Source organism: Giraffa tippelskirchi, chromosome 12 (assembly GCF_054371585.1).
Source record: "Giraffa tippelskirchi isolate mGirTip1 chromosome 12, T2T-mGirTip1v1.2.pri, whole genome shotgun sequence".
NCBI lineage: Eukaryota > Metazoa > Chordata > Mammalia > Artiodactyla > Giraffidae > Giraffa > Giraffa tippelskirchi.
In genome coordinates this window covers 126,128,129-126,147,716 of record NC_137286.1, presented here as the reverse complement: position 1 = coordinate 126,147,716, position 19,588 = coordinate 126,128,129, and the positions used below count along the sequence as shown (strand labels likewise).

The following is a 19,588-nucleotide window of genomic DNA, read 5'->3' as shown; positions in this document are numbered from 1 at the left end:
CAGACAAAAGAGAATTAACAAAATAAAATTGGCATAATATAGAATATCAGAGGGTGGTAAATGCTGTAGAAAGACCTAAATAAGATCGGGGTGTATAACTAGGTAAGAGGGAATATGTGGAGGATGAAGGTGTAAGGATGTACCTTTGTGAAATAAGGTGGTCAGGGCATGCCTCCCTGAGAAACTGACAATTGAATAAACACTGAACTGGGGCTGTTGACCATATGCATATCTGGGGAAAGAGTGATCCATGCAGAGGGAATAACTGGGCAGAGTCCCTAAGGCAGGTATAAACCTGGCATGTTCCAGGAATGTCAAGGAAGGCTTTGTCTGCATTCCTGAGAGAGGGTTGGGATGGGTGGTAAGATAATAGGGGCTTTGCTATGTAGGGCCTTGCAGGAAACACAACCTGAAGTTAAAAGGGAGTGAGCAAAAGTGCGTTATGCCATGATTGCATTTCAAAAAGTCACTTGGCCTATAAAGACTGGCAGGTAGGAGTAGCAGTAGAATTAGGGAAACCTCTTTGAAGGTAATTCCAGTGATCTGCCTGGTAACCTTGGTTCAGTTCAGTCACTCAGTCGTGTCTGACTCTTTGCGACCCCATGAACTGCAGCACGCCAGGCCTCCCTGTCCATCACCAACTCCCGGAGTTTACCCAAACTCATGTCCATTGAGTCGGTGATGCCATCCAACCATCTCATCCTCTGTCGTTCCCTTCTCCTCCTGCACTCAATCTTTCCCAGCATCAAGGTCTTTTCAAATGAATCAGCTCTTTGCATCAGGTGGCCAAAGTATTGGAGTTTCAGCTTCAACATCAGTCCTTCCAGTGAACACCCAGGACTGATCTCCTTTAGGATGGACTGGTTGGATCTCCTTGCAGTCCAAGGGACTCTCAAGAGTCTTCTCCAACACCACAGTCCAAAAGCATCAATTCTTCAGTGCTCAGCTTTCTTTATAGTCCAATTCTCACATCCATACATGACCACTGGAAAAACCATAGCCTTGACTAGACGGTAACCTTGGTGGCAGTAGAAGAGCTGAAATGGTCAGCTGCTCCTTATAGACAATTCTGATGAACACAGATGATACCAATATCAGCCCAAGTAACTGGAAGTATGGCCACTGCCTCATGTGAGACTGAAAAGAGATGAAAAGTGAAGCCTGTTTGGCAAGAAAAGCAAGTTGAGTTGGGGCACACAGGGTATGAGATGGTTATTCAGCATTTGAGTAGCAACAGTGAGTGTAAAGCTCCAATCTGAGTGTGGATTTGGGGAGCAAGAGATGGGCTAATGTTGTACATTTCAGTGATGTGAGCATGGATTAATTCCTGCATTTAATTCCAGGAGGTGGGATGAGGCCACCAAAGCAGAGATGCAAAGAGATATAGACAATAAAAAGACCAAGTTCCTAGAAAGGAGGTTTCTCCATTGAAATTGCCATTTCCTGTATTTCTGTGTTAAAATCTATAAAGAAATCCAGGCAGCTAATTATATTAAGAAATACCTCGTATTAAATAAGCCATTCATGTGGAAAGCACTGTACAAATCATTTCAGTAGTGTTCCTGCTCTTAATTCTGTAATTCAAGAGAAAACAATGTTAATGTGGATAACTAAAAAGCTATCAAGAGCAAGGTAAAATCATGTTAGGAGTATAATATAGATTGACTATGTTGGAAAAGAATGCTACCTTAAACCTAAAAGAACATTGTACAAAAAAAGTGAGAGCACCTCACAACTGTGGTTAAAATTATCTACAATGAAATTTAACCTTTGTATTACAATAAAATCACAACTGTAAAGATAGTAAATGCTTAAAGTTAATATCAAATAAAAACAATATTTTCATACAGTTTACACTCTAAAAGATATTAACATAAACAAAATATGAACATTAGCACAAAGTAAATTTCCAAGTCTTGTGCTATAGGTTTTAAATTTAAACAAAAATTATGTAAAATAGTCAACAGTTTTTTCCTGAATGGTGGGAGAACAGGGAAGCAGCTGTATAGAACATAGTATTCTGTACTTGATTTAGAGTTGAGTGTTTGAACTAAGTGAATTTTTAGTACTGAAGTTGCTCTAGGTACTGATTAAAGAAATCTACTTATTTCTCCCAGAAACAGAAATTTATCTTTGTGCTTTCTACACCATTTATGTAACATCTAGGTGAACTGTCAGCATTGTACAATGGGACAGGAGACTTTATTTTAATCAAAGTAAGTCCAGGATAAAAAAAAAAAAAATGAACACTAAAATATTCTGATTCCTGTGAGCTTCCTCGTTAGCAAAGGGAGAAAGCTGTATTTATTTTTCTAGTATTACATTGACCTACTGAAGAAGTTAAATCTACTCCGTAACCTGAAATTGTTAGATAAATCTATGGCATTTCATTCTACTTCCCAAATTATTAACGAAGAAAAAATTTGAATTTATTTCTCTGAAAAACATAGATTTCTCTCCCACTAAAAATGCTGTCTTATCCTACAAGCAATTGTGAAGAAGTATTTGCTATAAGTCACAAGAATTATTAGTGATACATGTGGTGGGAAACCAGATATGGAATAAGCATCAACCGTGGCTTTCAAGTAATATAAAATAGAAATACAATCAGCTATTACAAGAGAGCTTTTAGGGAAACTTTCCAAATAGAAACCCAGTGCCCAAATAACTTAATTAACTTCGTGTGGGATCAAATCCATCACTCTTAAGCACCTGTCACATATAAGCATTGCCCAAAGTGAGGTTCAATAAATGTTTTGTATTAATGCCAATATTATTTATGCCTCCATATTACAATATCTAGGGAAATAAAACATTTGCTATATTAAAAAGAAACTTTTGTAACTGAACTAGCAACTACTGTGATATTAAAATAAAACTAATATTGAAAGTGAAAAATGGGGGACATACTAAATGGTTTATTAGGGGTTAGAAACATAAAGATACTTCTCTGCAATTCTGTTGCCATCTCCATATTTCACAATGAGGTGGAAAGTTCTGTCACATTCTATAAATGCCTTCACAATCATCTATGACTGTGCTTGAAGCTAAGCCTGAAAAACCATAAAGCACAGTTGTTTCGGTTATTCACATAATACTTTTGTTTATTCATTCAATAAAATTGGATTTGGATTTCTCAATGTCCTAAATTATATGTCCAGGTACAAGTCACCACACCATCTTTCAAGATGAAGTATGTTGATTGAATTCTCCAAAATCAAAGGTGGAAAGTATTAAAATAATAATGCAAGCCCAGGCTATTTGACTGTGAACTCCATACTCTTAAACACAGCATTTTAATGGCGATAAAAAGTAGAAACAACTATTTTGTATTCTAGGAGTATTCAGGTCTGTTTTAACAGCTGATTTCAGATCTCACTGAGATGGTGCATAGCCAGGGTGTGCTTTGAGCATGATAGGATTCAAATTTAGGTATTAAGAGTTTCTATGGCACTGATTCATCATAGAACTCATTTTTCGAAACTGATACTTAGAGCAATGTAAACTGATACAACATGAGAAATGTTGGCAAAGTTATAATAATAAAAGAACTTAATGGCCATTTCTACTGTCAAGTGGGAAGTAGGCTTTCTAGAGCTATACACTGAAGTCTGGGGCTCTGTGGACAAATGTATGTGTAAAGCATCCCATTTTGGGGGAGTTTTATTATGTTAACTGAAGTATTTTGCAAACTGAAAATTTAAGCAATATTTACAACCCACTGTTTCATGTGTCTATGTTTTATGTATATTTCAATTAATTAGAACATATCTAAGGCATCTTTATCCCAATTTTAATAAGAACAAAGAGCTAAAAATATTTAAGTTGTTCAGGGCCACACCATTGCTCAAGAATGGAGTCAAAATCAACTCTTAATTATGGGCCTCAAAACTTAATGCTTTATTTAATTTAGCAGGATATTTTAGTGAATTTTGCTTCTCAAAATTTTGATATGAATCTCTGCAAAGGCAAAGGCTGCATCAAAGTAGTTGGCCTTTAAGACATTCTTCCTCAGTGATATTTAATATCATAATGCCCTCAAGGCCCATCCATGTTTTCAAAATGGCAAATACCATTCTTTTTTATGGCTGAATAATATCCATGATACATATATACATGCACCTTCTTTATCCATCCATCCACTCATGGATAGTTAAATTGTTCCATACCTTGGCTGCTGTGAATAGTGCTGGAATGAACATGAGGATGTGTACGTCTTTTTGAATTAGTGTTTCCATCTTCTTCAGATAAATACCCAGAAGTGAAATTGCTGGATCTATGTATAATCCTATTTTTAATTTTTGAGGAGCTACTATCCTGTTTTCCATAGTAGCTGCACAAGTTTGCATTTCCACCAACCGTGCGTGAAGGATTCCCTTTTCTCCACATCCTCTCCAACATTTACCTCTTGCCTTTTTGTTAATCCTAAAGGAAATCAGTCCTGAATAGTCATTGGAAGGACTGATGCTGAAACTCCAATACTTCGGACACCTGATGCAAAGAACTGGCTCATTGGAAAAGACCGACCCTGATGCTGGGAAAGATTAAAGGTGGGAGGAGAAAGGGACAACAGAGCATAAGATGGTTGGATAGCATCACCAACTCATTGGACATGAGTTTGAGTAAGCTCCGGGAATTGGTGATGGACAGGGAAGCCTGGCGTGCAGCAGTTCATGGGGTCACAAATAGTTGGACATGACTGAACAACTAGACTGAACTGATTCTAACAGACATGAGGTGATTTGCATTTCCCTAATAATTAACAATGTTCAGCACCTTAATATGTACCTTCTGGCTATCTTATATTTTCTTTGGAAAAAATGTATATTCAAATCTTCTGCTCACTTTTTTTTTTTTAGTTGTCCTCACTTTTTTTTCTTTTATTTAAATTAATTAATTAATTTTAATTGGAGGCTAATTACTTTACAATATTGTAGTGGTTTTTACTATACATTGACTTGAATCAGCCATGGGTGTACACGTGTCCCCCTTCCTGAACCCCTTCATATCTACCTCCCCATCCCATCCCTTGGGGTTGTCCCAGTGCACTGGATTTGAGTGCCCTGTTTCATGCATCCAACTTGTATCGGTGATCTGTTTCACATGTGGTGATAGACATGTTTCAAAGCTACTCTCTAAAATCATCCCACCCTTGTCTTCTCCCACAGAGTCCAAAAGTCTGTTCTGTATATCTGTGTCTCTTTTGCTATCTCACATATAGGGTCATTGTTACCATCTTTCTAAATTCTATATATATGCAATAATATACTGTATTGGTGTTTTTCTTTCTGACTTACTTCATTCTGTATAATAGGCTCCAGTTTCATCCACCTCATTAGAACTGATTCAAATGCATTCTTTTTAATAGCTGAGTAATATTCCATTGTGTATATGTACCAAGGCTTTCTTATCCATTCATCTGCTGATGGACATCTAGGTTGCTTCCATGTCCTGGCTATTGTAAACAGTGCTGTGATGAACATTGGGGTACATGTGTCTCTTTCTGTTCTGGTTTCCTCGGTGGGTATGCCCAGCAGTGGGATTGCTGGGTCATATGGCAGTTCTATTTCCAGTTTTTTAAGGAATCTCCACACTGTTCTCCATAGTGGCTGTATTAGTTTGCATTCCCACCAACAGTACAAGAGTGTTCCCTTTTCTCCACACCCTCGCCAGCATTTATTATTTATAGACTTTTTGATAGCAGCCATTCTGACTGGCGTGGGATGGTACCTCATTGTGGTTTTGATTTGCATTTCTCTGATGAGTGATGTTGAGCATCTTTTTATGTGTTTGTTAGCGATCTGTAGGTCTTCTTTGGAGAAATGTCTGTTTAGTTCATTGGCCCCTTTTTTGATTGGGTCGTTTAGTTTTCTGGAATTGAACTGCATGTGCTGCTTATATATTTTTGAGATTAATTGTTTGTCTGTTGCTTCGTTTGCTATTATTTTCTCCTATCCTGAAGGCTGTCTTTTCACCTTGCTTATAGTTTCCTTCATTGTGCAAATGCTTTTAAGTTTAATTAGGTCCCATTTGTTTATTTTTGCTTTTATTTCCATTACTCTGGGAGGTGGGTCATAGAGTATCCTGCTGTGATTTATGTCAGAGAGTGTTTTGCCTATGTTTTCCTCTATGAATTTTATAGTTTCTGATCTTACATTTAGATCTTTAATCCATTTTGAGTTTATTTTTGTGTATGATGTTGGAAAGTGTTCTAGTTTCATTCTTTTACAGGTGGTTGACCAGTTTTCCCAGCATTGTTTGTTAAAAAGATTGTCTTTTCTCCATCATTTATTCTTTTCTCCTTTGTCAAAGATAAGGTGTCCATAGGTGCATGAATTTATTTCTGGGCTTTCTGTTTTGTTCCATTGATCTATATTTCTGTCTTTGTGCCAGTTCCATACTGTCTTGATGACTGTGGCTTTGTAGTATACTATGAAGTCACGCTGGTAGATTCCTCCAGTTCCCTTCCTTCTTTCTCAAGATTGCTTTGGCTATTCGAGGTTTTTCTGTATTTCCATACAAATTGTGAAATTGTTTGTTCTAGTTCTGTGAAAAATACCATTGGTAGCTTGATAGGGCTTGCATTGAATCTATAGATTGCTTTGGGCAGTATACTCATTTTCACTATATTGTTTCTTCTGATCCATGAACATGGCATATTTCTCCATCTATTTGTGTCATCTTTGATTTATTTCACTAGTGTTTTGCAGTTTTCTACATATAGGTATTTTGTTTCTTTAGATAAGCTTATTCCTAAGTGTTTTAATCTTTTAGTTGAGATTGTGAATGGAATTGTTTCCTTAATTTCTCTTTCTGTTTTCTCATTGTTAGTGTATAGGAATGCAAGGGATTTCTGTGTGTTAATTTTATATCCTGCAACTTTACTATATTCACTGATTAGCTCTAATAATTTTGTGGTGGAGTCTTGAGGGTTTTCTAGGTAGAGGACCATGTCATCTGCAAACTGAGAGTTTTACTTATTTTTTACCAATCTGGATTCCTTTTATTTCTTTTTCTTCTTTGATTGGTGTGGCTAAAACTTCCAAAACTGTGTTGAATAGTAGTGGTGAGAGAGGGCACCCTTCTCTTGTCCCTGACTTTAGGGGAAATGCTTTCAATTTTTCACCACTGAGGATAATGTTTGCCCTGTGTTTATCATATATGGCTTTTATTATGTTGAATCTCAAAAACAATAGAATGATCTCTGTTCGTTTCCAAGGCAAACCATTCAATATCACAGTAATCCAAGTCTATGCCCCGACCAGTAACGCTGAAGAAGCTGAAGTTGAACGGTTCTGTGAAGACCTACAAGACCTTCTAGAACTAACACCCAAAAAAGATGTCCTTTTCATTATAGGGGACTGGAATGCAAAAGTAGGAAGTCAAGAACCACCTGGCGTAACAGGCAAGTTTGGCCTTGGAGTACAGAATGAAGCAGGGCAAAGGCTAATAGAGCTTTGCCATGAGAACGCACTGGTAATAGCAAACACCCTATTCCAACAACACAAGAGAAGACTCTACACGTGGACATCACCAGATGGTCAACAGCGAAATCAGATTGATTATATTCTTGGCAGCCAAAGATGGAGAAGCTCTATACGGTCAGCAAAAAAAAGACTGGGAGCAGACTGTGGCTCGGATCGTGAACTGCTTATTGCCAAATTCATACTTAAATTGAAGAAAGTAGGGAAAATCACTAGACCATTTCAGGTATGACCTAGATCAAATCCCTTATGAGTATACAGTGGAAGTGACAAATAGATTTAAGGGACTAGACCTGGTAGACAGAGTGCCTGATGAACTATGGACAGAGGTTCATGACATTGTACAGGAGACAGGGATCAAGATAATCCCCATGGAAAAGAAATGCAGAAAGGCAAAATGGCTGTCTGAAGAGGCCTTACAGATAGCTGTGAAAAGAAGAGAAGCGAAAAGCAAAGGAGAAAAGGAAAGATATTCCCATCTGAATGCAGAGTTCCACAGAATAGCAAGGAGAGATAAGAAAGCCTTCCTCAGCGATCAGTGCAAAGAAATAGAGGAAAACAACAGAATGGGAAAGACTAGAGATCTCTTCAAGAAAATTAGAGATACCAAAGGAACATTTCATGCAAAGACAGGCTTGATAAAGGACAGAAATGGTATGGACCTAACAGAAGCAGAAGATATTAAGAAGAGGTGGCAAGAATACACAGAAGAACTGTACAAAAAAGATCTTCCCGACCCAGATAATCACGATGGTGTGATCACTCACCTAGAGCCAGACATCCTGGAATGTGAAGTCAAGTGGGCCTTAGAAAGCATCACTATGAACAAAGCTATTGGAGGTGATGGAATTCCAGTTGAGCTATTTCAAATCCTCAAAGGTGATGCTGTGAAAGTGCTGCACTCGATATGCCAGCAAATTTGGAAAACTCAGCAGTGGCCACAGGACTGGAAGAGGTCAGTCTTTGTTCCATTCCCAAAGAAAGGCAATGCCAAAAAATGCTCAAACTACCACACAATTGCACTCATCTCACATGCTAGTAAAGTAATGCTCAAAATTCTCCAAGCCAGGCTTCAGCAATACATGAACCGTGAACTTTCAGATGTTCAAGCTGGTTTTAGAAAAGGCAGAGGAACCAGAGATCAAATTGCCAATATCCGCTGGATCACCAAAAAAGCAAGAGAGTTCCAGAAAAACATCTATTTCTGCTTTATTGAGTATGCCAAAGCCTTTGACTGTGTGGATCACAATCAACTGTGGAAAATTCTGAAAGAGATGGGAATACCAGACCATCTGTCCTGTCTCTTGAGAAACCTGTGTGCAGGTCAGGAAGCAACGGTTAGAACTGGACATGGAACAACAGACTGGTTCCAAATAGGCAAAGGAGTCCGTCAAGGCTGTATATTGTCCCCCTGCTTATTTAACTTATATGCAGAGTACATTATGAGAAACGCTGGGCTGGAAGCAACACAAGCTGGAATCAAGATTGCCGGGAGAAATATCAATAACCTCAGATATGCGGATGACACCACCCTTATGGCAGAAAGTGAAGAAGAACTAAAGAGCCTCTTGATGAAGGTTAAAGAGGAGAGTGAAAAAGTTGGCTTAAAGCTCAACGTTCAGAAAACTAAGATCATGGCATCTGGTGCCATCACTTCATGGGAAATAGATGGGGAAACAGTGGAAACAGTGTCAGACTTTATTTTTTTGGGCTCCAAAATCACTGCTGATGGTGATTGCAGCAATGAAATTAAAAGACGCTTACTCCTTGGAAGGAAGGTTATGGCCAACCTAGATAGCATATTGAAAAGCAGAGACATTACTTTGCCAACAAAAGTCCATCTAGTCAAGGCTATGGTTTTTCCAGTTGTCATGTATGGATGTGAGAGTTGGTCGGTGAAGAAAGCTGAGCGCTGAAGAATTGATGCTTTTGAACTGTGGTGTTGGAGAAGACTCTTGAGAGTCCCTTGGACTGCAAGGAGATCCAATCAAACCATCCTAAAAGAGATCAATCCTGGGTGTTCATTGGAAGGTCTGATGTTGAAGCTGAAACTCCAATACTTTGGCCACTTCATGCGAAGGGTTGACTCATTGGAAAAGACCCTAATGCTGGGTAGTATTGGGGGCGGAAGGTCAAGGGGATGACAGAGGATGAGATGGTTGGATGGCATCACCGACTCGATGGACATGGGTTTGGGTGGACTCCGTTAGTTGGTGATGGACAGAGAGGCCTGGCGTGCTGCAATATATGGAGTCCCAGACAGTCGGACACGACTGAGCGACTGAACTGAACTGAACTGATGTTTCTTCTAAGCCTGCTTTCTGGAGGGTTTTTAATCTTAAATGGATGTTGGATTTTGTCAAGGGCTTTCTTTGTGTTTATTGACATAATCATATGGTTTTTATCTTTCAGTTTGTTACTGTGGCATATCACATTGATTGATTTGCAAATGTTGAAGAATCCTTGCATCCCTGGGATAAAGCCCACTTGGTCATGATGTATGATCTTTTTAATGTGTTGTTGGATTCTATTTGCTAGAATTTTGTTGAGGATTTTTGCATCTATGTTCATCAGTGATACTGGCCTGTAGTTTTCTTTTTTTGTGACATTTTTGTCTGGTTTTGGTATTAGGTGGCCTCATAGAATGAGTTTCGCAGTTTACCTTCCTCTGCAATTTTCTGGAAGAGTTTGAGTAGGATAGGTGTTCGCTCTTCTCTAAATTTTTGGTAGAATTCAATTGTGAAGCCATCTGGTCCTGGGCTTTTGTTTGTTGGAATATTTTTTATTACAGTTTCAATTTCCGTGCTTGTGCTCGGTCTTTTAAGACTTAATCAAACTTTTTCCCTGCAATAGTGTTGCATGAGTTCTTTTAATACTTATATTTTTATATTAACCCTTATCAGATACATGACTTGCAAATGTTTTCTCCCATTGTCAATTACTTTTTTCCTTTGTTGATGGTTTCCTTTGTTGTGTAGAGCTTTTTAGTCTGATGTAGTCTCACTTATTTTGCTTTTCTTGCTTTTGATTATGGTGTCATTTTCAGAAAATAAATGCCAAGACCAGTGTCAAAGAGCTCATCACTTATGTTTTCTTCTAGTAGTTTTATGGTTTCAGGTATTTCATTTAAGTTTTTAATCCATTTTGAGTTAATTCTTATGTATGCTGTAAAATAATGATCCAGTTTATTATTTTTCATATGTCTGTCCTGTTTTTCCAACACCATTTATTGAAGATGCCATCTTTTCCCTCTTATATATTCTTGCCCCTTTCATTGTATATTAACCATAAAGCATGTGCTATTTCTGGGCCCTCTATTTTGCCCCATTGACCTATGCATCTGTTTGATGCCAGTACCATACTCTTTTGATGACTAGAGTTTTGTTATATTGTGTGATCGGGGAGCATGGTACCTCCAGATTTGTTCTTTTTACTAGAGATGACTTTGGCTTCTTGGAATCTTCTGTGGTTTCATACAAATTTTAGGATTGTTCTGTTTCTGTGAAAAATATCATTGGAATTGTGATAGTGATCACATTGGGTATGTAAATTGTTTTAAGTAGTATGGACACTAACAATATTAATTCTTCCAGTCAATGATTACAGGTTGCTTTTCCTTTGTATTCCATTTCTATTGTTAATATCTTATAGTTTTCAGCGTATAGGCCTTTCAATTTCTTGGTTAAATTTATTCCTAAGTTATTTTGATGCAATCGTATATGAGATTGTTTTAATTTTTCTTTCTTAATTTATTTTTTCTTTTTATTTATTAGTGTGTATAAATACAACAGACTTTTGTTGATTTTTGTACCCTTCAGCATGACTGAATTATTTTAACAGGTCTTTGGTGGAATCTTTAGGGTTTTCCATATGATATTTAGTCATCTACAAATAGTAACAGTTTTATTCTTTCCAAGTTAGATGTCTTTTATTCCTTTTACTTGCTTATTTGCTCTGCCTAGGACTTCCAATACTATGGTGAATAAATGTGGCGAGACTGGGCATCCTTATCTTTTTCCTGATCTTAGAGAAAATTTTGTTTTTCGTCATATAATACATTTTTAAGAAATACTTTTTTTCATAAAAACAATTTCTCATGTAATATAATCATCATTAGTCTGTTGTACTTCTGATGAAAGAAAAGGAAAGTGAGGTTGCTCAGTCTTGTCTGACTCTTTGCAACTCCATGGACTGTAGCCTGCCAGGCTCCTCTGTCCATGGGATTTTGCAGACAAGAATACTGGAGTGAGTTGCCATTTCCTTCTCCAGGAGATCTTCCCAACCCAGGGATCGAACCTGGGTATCCCACATTGCAGGCAGACTCTTTGAGCCACGAGGGAAGACCATAGCATAGATAAGATGACCTCAGAATCCATTGACATTTACAATTTTGAATGTTTCAGAATATCCACATATGCAAAGGTATCATTAATCCAAATCAATATAAAAACTAAAGTATTTCACAATATTTTTATAATCAATTTTAACCATGTGTGTGTGTATCTGTCCTGTCAGTGTTGGGGGGATACATGTGTTAAACTTGCTATATTTTCCCTTATACTATTGTGATTTAAAGACAATTCTGTTATTATAACACCAAGGAGAAGTACCACTGGCAAAACTACTTCAATATCTGAAACCAACTGGAAAATAGAAAAAGAAATTATTTGATTTCATTGATTATAACATTTTCTACATTATTTAATCTGACTTTCCTTCAGCTAAGACAATATTTTACAAGTATGTTTAGTCTTTGGAAATTTTTTCACATAATGTTATACCCTGGAAAAGAGGATTGAAATGAGGCCAAAATTCTGCAATGCAATCTCATGCAAGCTTCTAATAATTTGGGGGGAGGCATAAATAACACTCCAGTGAGTTTCTGATAGGCCATCAGCTTTTTACTATTCAATTCAGGCAAAACATGAAGGATATGAGGCTCTGATAAGAACTCTATTATGCACTAGATGTAGTATGTTAAATAAATTTGCCAAGATATGTAAACTGTCAGAAACTGTTTTTTTCAGGAGTAAAATGGGTATACTAATACCTGCCTCAGAGTTTGCTAAAAGGAAATTACATAAAAATTAAGTTACAAGAAAAGTGCTTGAGAGATCCATAGTAAGTTTTCAATAAATGTTAACATAGTTGGAATAATGCTAGAAATTAATCACATCACAGTCAAAACTTAGTTTTGAACCAATTGAATAACAGGCAGAAATGTAAACTGAGGAGCAACATATTAGCTTTAGTGAAAGAACATGACCTGAACTTGAAGCCACTTCTACCTCTAGGTCTGGACATTATGGTTGAACTGTGAAGTGAGTGAAGCCTTGCACATTCTGAGTCTGCCAAAGTAGACCAAAAACAAGGAGCAAATGAAATAAGCTTGTAACCTCCAACATACTTAACAATGAGAGGAAACTAGAACAAGTCCAATTTTGTTCACTATTAATAAAACAAACCACCCTTTTTCCTGTAGGGAGGATCAGTAAAGAAGAAACTTTCGCCAATACTACCACCAGAATATTCTTAAACTCTAGGCTAGGTAAAAGCAGGACCAGGGTACCATAGTGCAGTGGTAAAGATATCTCTTGAGCCTCACTGCCTGAGTGCAGGCACAGTTCTTCCCCATATTGCTGGGTGGCCATCGGTGAGTCTCAAGTTCAATTCACATAAAAAGCAAAGAAGTTCATGTTTCTGTAGCACTCAGCATAGCAGAGGAAATGATTTCACCTATAACTAACTTGCTTTATTCCCAACCTTGGTGAGGGATTGTTTACGTATAGTTTTAGAATACAAATATGAATGACAAAGAATAATTTATTTCACTTGAAGGAAAAAATAAAAGGTCAGTGTTTGTTATATTCACAGTCAATAGATGGGAAGAAAGTAAAAGAAGAAAGCTAGTCAATAAATCCAAAGCTTTTCTATCCATATTTAAGTATAGTAATTCTGAGTGCCATAAGACGGATAATTTTAGTCAGAAGGACTATATAAAAAGTTTTAAATTTCAGTAGGGAACTATTCAGGTTGAGTCTAAATTGGTTCTGCAGGGGAAAATGGAGATGTGTTCGAATTTCTCCGATGACCTAGGAATGCCTGTCAGTGTGCGTGAAAAGCTGGGTAGCTTACTTGGAGAGAATACATTCTAAAAAAGAAAATTAGGGAGGCAGTAAGTAAATGAGTAAGTAATGAGTAAGTAAATAGCTTAACCCATAGGAAGACTGACAGTGTGATTTTTTTGGAATGGTGGTTGTGTCTAATTTGAGTTTATCTATGGTTCAGGCTCCAGAGGACTTATATCCCTGACCCAGTGAGGAACTACAATTAAATTTTTTTAATAAAATTTCTTTAAGGTATCTGAGTTCAGAAAGTACTAATCCTCTAAGCAAGCAGTGTAACTCAAATAGGGATTATGTATCCGACCCTGGTTTCTACAGAACACAAAACAGTTTTGAACTCTCAATAGCTTCCACTCAACTTTGAAACTTCTCATCAATATTGAACCAATGTTTGTGAGATTCAGCTATATGCCATGAAAAAGTCAGCCATGCTGGAGGAAAATCAGTGGGGAATTTGCAAAGATTCATCCCTAATGCAATTATAAAAGACAAAGGATCAAAGCATATCAATTATGGATCTGACCCAACATGCTGATTTGTTTTCTACATTTCTAATGCACTCAGTTGCCACATATTACAGACTGTACACATATTTTGTTGTTGTTATGAATAAAATTGGAAAAGATGTCAAGGAAATAAATTAGGAAGATTTTAAAATAAGAATGCACTCATATAAATTAATTTCAATCAATTAATAAGAATTAATTATCTGTGTAGCAAACAAAAGCAAAAGGAATATAGACCAATAGTCCCTGGCAGTGTATATCAAAATATATTTTCAAGTAAGCTGAAAAAGTCTTTAGAGATACACACTGTTGTCCCCCAGAGAAGCTTCTGAACATCCTCTTTTCTCAGACTATAAAGTAAAGAAATTAAGAGTTGTAGCATAGATAATATCAAACATTCTTATAGGAAATCCTGAAGTTTACTGTAAGCTGTTTATTGTAGTAAGCTATTTATTATTTATATAAATATAGTAATTGCACAGTTATTCTATGTATGATTTGTTTTCACTTGCTATTTTTAGACTAATATATTTGTCAATGCTTAATACATGCTCAAAAATATTTCCAAAATATTTGTTTAAAAATAATTGAAAATATTTGATATATTGTGTGCACCATAACAAACACCAAATGACTAAATTTTCAATTTTACTTTTTTAGTTTCTTAAGTATTTTACGGTTTGTTGTGTTTCAGCAGTTTATGGGCATTATTAATGTTTTCAAAAATAAAGTAAGGTGAGGTATATTCATTATTATATAATGAATGACATTTTTGCTCGATATGAAAATTTTTCATGGCCTAGAAATAATTTATCAACAGTGATTCAAATAAACTTAGCATACCATATTCTGTCAGGTTTCTTTGCCCCATTTTATTTTCTAGTCCTTAAAAATATTTTGACTGTAAAATGCTAGCTAAATATGTAATATACATATGTGTACACATTTATATGAGATCTTTTAGAGCAAAGTATATTTGGTGACCGTTGACATGTCATCTGTACATATCATGAGTCAACGATGACATGCATTGTGTTTTTCTCCAGGAAATAAAATCTGTGGTGTTTTAACACAAAAATTGAATAAGTCTTTTCATACCACATATTCACTGAATCATAAAATAGTTTACTTTCCAAGTATAACAGTGAAAATTTGGTGATTGTTTAATATAGTGTTTAAAGAAATCAAGATATAACTGAGGAATATAATTATGTTAATCCATTCATAAGAGATTTTTCATAAAAATTTTAAAAGTTGAGTTTTATAAGTTAATTTCTGGTACACATTTCTTACCTAGGTTCAAGGGAAGCCTGTGGTCTAGGCATGAGCCAGTTCCTCTTCCTCGTGTTAAGGCAGTGAGGAAAACTACTAAACACATGCAAAAGCTTAATCCTCTCAGGCATTGTCTCTTCTACTGTTTTGCTTGCTTCTGGCTATTTATGCATTCTGAGCCTGAATAAGTTCACTCTCCTATTTCTTTTCCCTTTGACTTTTGTTTATAACCTGATTTCTTTCCTACATTCTTTATCTTGTGTTCTTCAGTTACATTGATTGCCCTCTGGATACTGAATCTGATACTTAATGATTTGAGACCAATTCTTTCACTCGATACCTTATTTTTGAGCAACTATGATATACAATTAGAAAAGGAAAAAGAGAATCTGTAAGATGAATAGCTTTTATTTTGCCTTTAAAGAATTGTATTTGTTTCAGTTAATGATGGTTTATGACATGCTTAATTTTGATGATGTCAATGACCCTTAAAATGTATATAGATCTCAAAGCCTCTTACCAGTTTGTTAGTCCAGAAATGTCTTCAAGGACCTGTGAGACATCCTTTGAATTATAACATGAAAGGAACTTGTACTTCTACTTCCTGGTCTCTGTAAGAGGGTAGGAATCTAATTTCAGTAAGTTCCAATTAACAAGCAGAGATGGTCTAATTACATTAGATGAACTGACCACCCAAATAAAGTCCTCTAGTATTTTTCACTAGGTCACTTCAGCATATGAAAACCCACTCACCTTTTGTTTCTGTGATGTTGAGCTTAATCTTTCTCCCCAGTAACCTTGCCAACCTAACTCTGTCTTTTGCAAATTTTCTTTGACAGCTCTGGTGTCGCACCTCAGATAAGATAGGTTTCATCACTGGACCTCAGGCCTCCCACCCAAGGCTCCTGGTGCTCAACTTTAAAGCCTCTGTCCTCACTACTGACTTATAGATCAGGTAAGCATTGATTTCTGATTCAGCACTTCAGACATCTGACCCCTGAAACATGGTAAGTAAGTGGCTTTAATTCTAATCGTATTTTTGATGGTAGTGAGATTTTATTTGATTGAACTTTGGTTTTATGGTACTTAGAGTACTTGTCATGTGCTGAGACATATTTTTTTTAGTATTTATTGATTAATTTGGCTGCATCAGATCTTAGTTGCAGCACATGGTATTTTTGATCATTATTGCAGTATGTGGGATCTTCAGCGGCGGCATGTGGAATTCTAGATGTGGCATGCGAGATCTTTAGTTGTGATATGTGGGATCTAGTTCCCTGACCAGGGTTCAAATCTGGGCCCCCTGCATTGGGGAGCTCAGAGTATTAGCCACTGGAAGACCAGGGAAGTCCCCATGTGCTGAGATCGTGTTTGACTTTTGGTCGGTTATTTGGCGTGTCTCTCCCCCATGGGAATTTCTCACTCTCTAAGTCCTCCTTTAAAGACTCCTGATGACTATATGATCTGATGTTTTTCCTGCTTCTGGATGGAATTACTAAATTAACTTATAATTTCTGGTTAAAGGAACTCTATCTATTACAGTAGGCTTAGAGAAATAAATATTACTGAACTTCTCAGAAATTAAGCGCACACACACACTGAGCTTTTCATGATACAAAAATAATGTATATTCTTATAAAATGAATCAAAATGTCTAAAAAATCAAGTTCACATAAAAATGAAAACAGCAGTCTTCTGAATTATCAGTATTAAATACAGTAAAAGCATACTTTTTAAATTCTACTTGGGTTTACTAATCAAACAGATATCTACTAGATATTTAAGACTATAAATCTTATTCTGAAAATTTATTCTGATAAACTGTATTTCAACCATAATTATATCTTATACTTCTGCTTAAAAATACTTTCCAAAATATTTTTGTAAAGGAAAATATTAGACTTATGCTTAATTAAGTAATATCCATGAAATATCTAGGTAATTTCTAAAATAGTCTACTAAAACCTTTATTAGGCATGAGTTTAAGTTTGTTTCAGTCCAGTCTCTCAGTTGTGTCTGACTCTTTGTGACCCCATGGAATGCAGCACGCCAGGCTTCCCTGTCCATCACCAACTCCTGGGGCTTACTCAAACTCGTGTCCATTAAGTTGGTGATGCCATCCAACCATCTCATCCTCTGTCGTCCCCTTCTTCTCCCACCTTCAGTATTTCCCAGCATTAGCGTCTTTTCCAATGAGTCAGTTCTTCACATCAGGTGGCCAAAATATTGGAGCTTCAGCTTCAGCATCAGTCCTTCCAATGAATATTCACGACTGATTTCCTTTAAGATTGACTGGTTGGATATCCTTGCAGTCCATGGGACTCTCAAGAGTCTTCTTCAACACCACAGTTCAAAAGCATCAATTCTTTGGCACTCAGCTTTCTTTACAGTCCAACTCTCACATCCATTCATGACCGCTTGAAAAACCATAGCTTTGACTAGATGGACCTCTGTTGGCAAAATAATGTCTCTGCTTTTTAATATGCTGTCTAGGTTGGTCATAGATTTTCTTCCAAGGAGCATGCGTCTTTTGTATAGTTTTTTCTTATATTTGTGTTACTTAGAGGCTAAAAATATTGGGTCTGTTATTAAATGTATTATTGCTGCCATATGGAGAGAGTACACCATAAGAAAGCATATACCTATAAAAAATTGTGAGATGGTATATTCATAAACTTGTCTGCTATGGAATGTTGATATAAGACTGTTCACAACAATATATTTCCTTGTTTGCTCCATAACCTACTAGTGGTTAAAAAGTATAATCCACATATCTAAATGAATCTACCAGAAATAATTAGGGCAAAGTGAAACAATTTTGTATGCAAAGTATATTAAGAGTATAGGATGTGTTTTTGTTTAAAAAAAAAAAGTGTATAAGTTATGCTGGGTGTGTTTTAAGGGGAAAAAGTAATATCATTGTAAATTAAAGTGACTAGTTGCCCTTGAGTGAGAAGAAAGTATATGACAGAATCTGAATGGTAAGAATATCTGAGGGTTTGCAGAATAATTTTGTGTGGTCAGAGCTAGTTAATATTGGGTTAATTTGTTTTTTACTTTTTTAATGACCTTTAGTATCAGCGATGTCCTGATGCAAGACTAGAGTTTGGTGTTCTCTCTGTTAAATGGCGAAAGTTTCTTAGATCATTGGTTTGTTCCTAATGCAATTGTAAAAGGTTTTCTTTTCCTTATGAGTAACTTCCCTAGAAAGTAAAATTTCTGTGTTTTATCAAATAACTTCCTATATTTCATGTTGACTTGAATATGAATTGATTATTTAAGTGAGCAAATTATTCTCACATTTAAAAGAGCTAGAAATTTTGCTTTTTCAGTCATGTTACCACCCATAAAGATTTCAATAGTTTTTAGTAAAAACTTTCTTGTCTATTTAGCTTTGTCTGGTAAAATTGGTCTTTGACAAAACCTTGACACAAATATAGTATCAATTCAGTTCAGTCGCTCAGTCGTGTCCGACTCTTTGCGACCCCATGAATAGCAGCACACCAGGCCTCCCTGTCCATCACCAACTCCCGGAGTTTACCCAAACCCATGTCTATCGAGTCGGTGATGCCATCCAACCATCTCACCCTCTGTCGTCCCCTTCTCCTCCTGCCCCCAATCCTTCCCAGCATCAGGGTTTTTTCCAATGAGTCAACTCTTCTCATGAGGTGGCCAAAGTACTGGAGTTTCAGCTTCAACATCAGTCCTTCCAATGAACACTCAGGACTGATCTCCTTTAGGATGGACTGGTTGGATCTCCTTGCAGTCCAAGGGACTCTCAAGAGTCTTCTCCAACACTGCAGTTCAAAAGCATCAATAGTTATTGAATTTCCTTTCTCTTTGCTACATGCTTTACATTATCTAACTTAATTCTCATAGTCACCTTCAAGACATGTACTCTATTCATTTGGAAGCTGAGGAAACTGAGGTTTAGATTAACTAAATATCCTAAGTCACTCAGCTAAACTTGAAGACTCCCCCTCAATATCCAATCCCTTCTTGGCTGGGAGGATCTTATACACAGTTTTGTATTTATGGTTCTGTGACTTCCTTTTAAAAAGAGAACCTCCCAGATTGTGTGAAGCCATCATAGAACCTAAATGTACCCCTAAATGGTTAACATACGTTAGATTCAGAATTTAAGCTTGGGAACGGCCGGTCTCGACGCCTGTATGCTGCTGTGTCAGGTGTGGCTCTTTCC

At 36.6% G+C, this 19,588-nt stretch overlaps 1 long non-coding RNA gene across 1 annotated transcript in view; it reads left to right on the top strand.

The window, feature by feature from the left end:
• LOC145529436 (uncharacterized) overlaps nt 1-19,588 on the top strand; it is a 294,204-nt gene that overhangs the window by 232,075 nt on the left and 42,541 nt on the right. Inside the window, exon 12 of the long non-coding RNA XR_014071225.1 lies at nt 16,227-16,342. This is a non-coding gene — a long non-coding RNA (uncharacterized LOC145529436). The remainder of the gene's footprint in view (nt 1-16,226; nt 16,343-19,588) is intronic.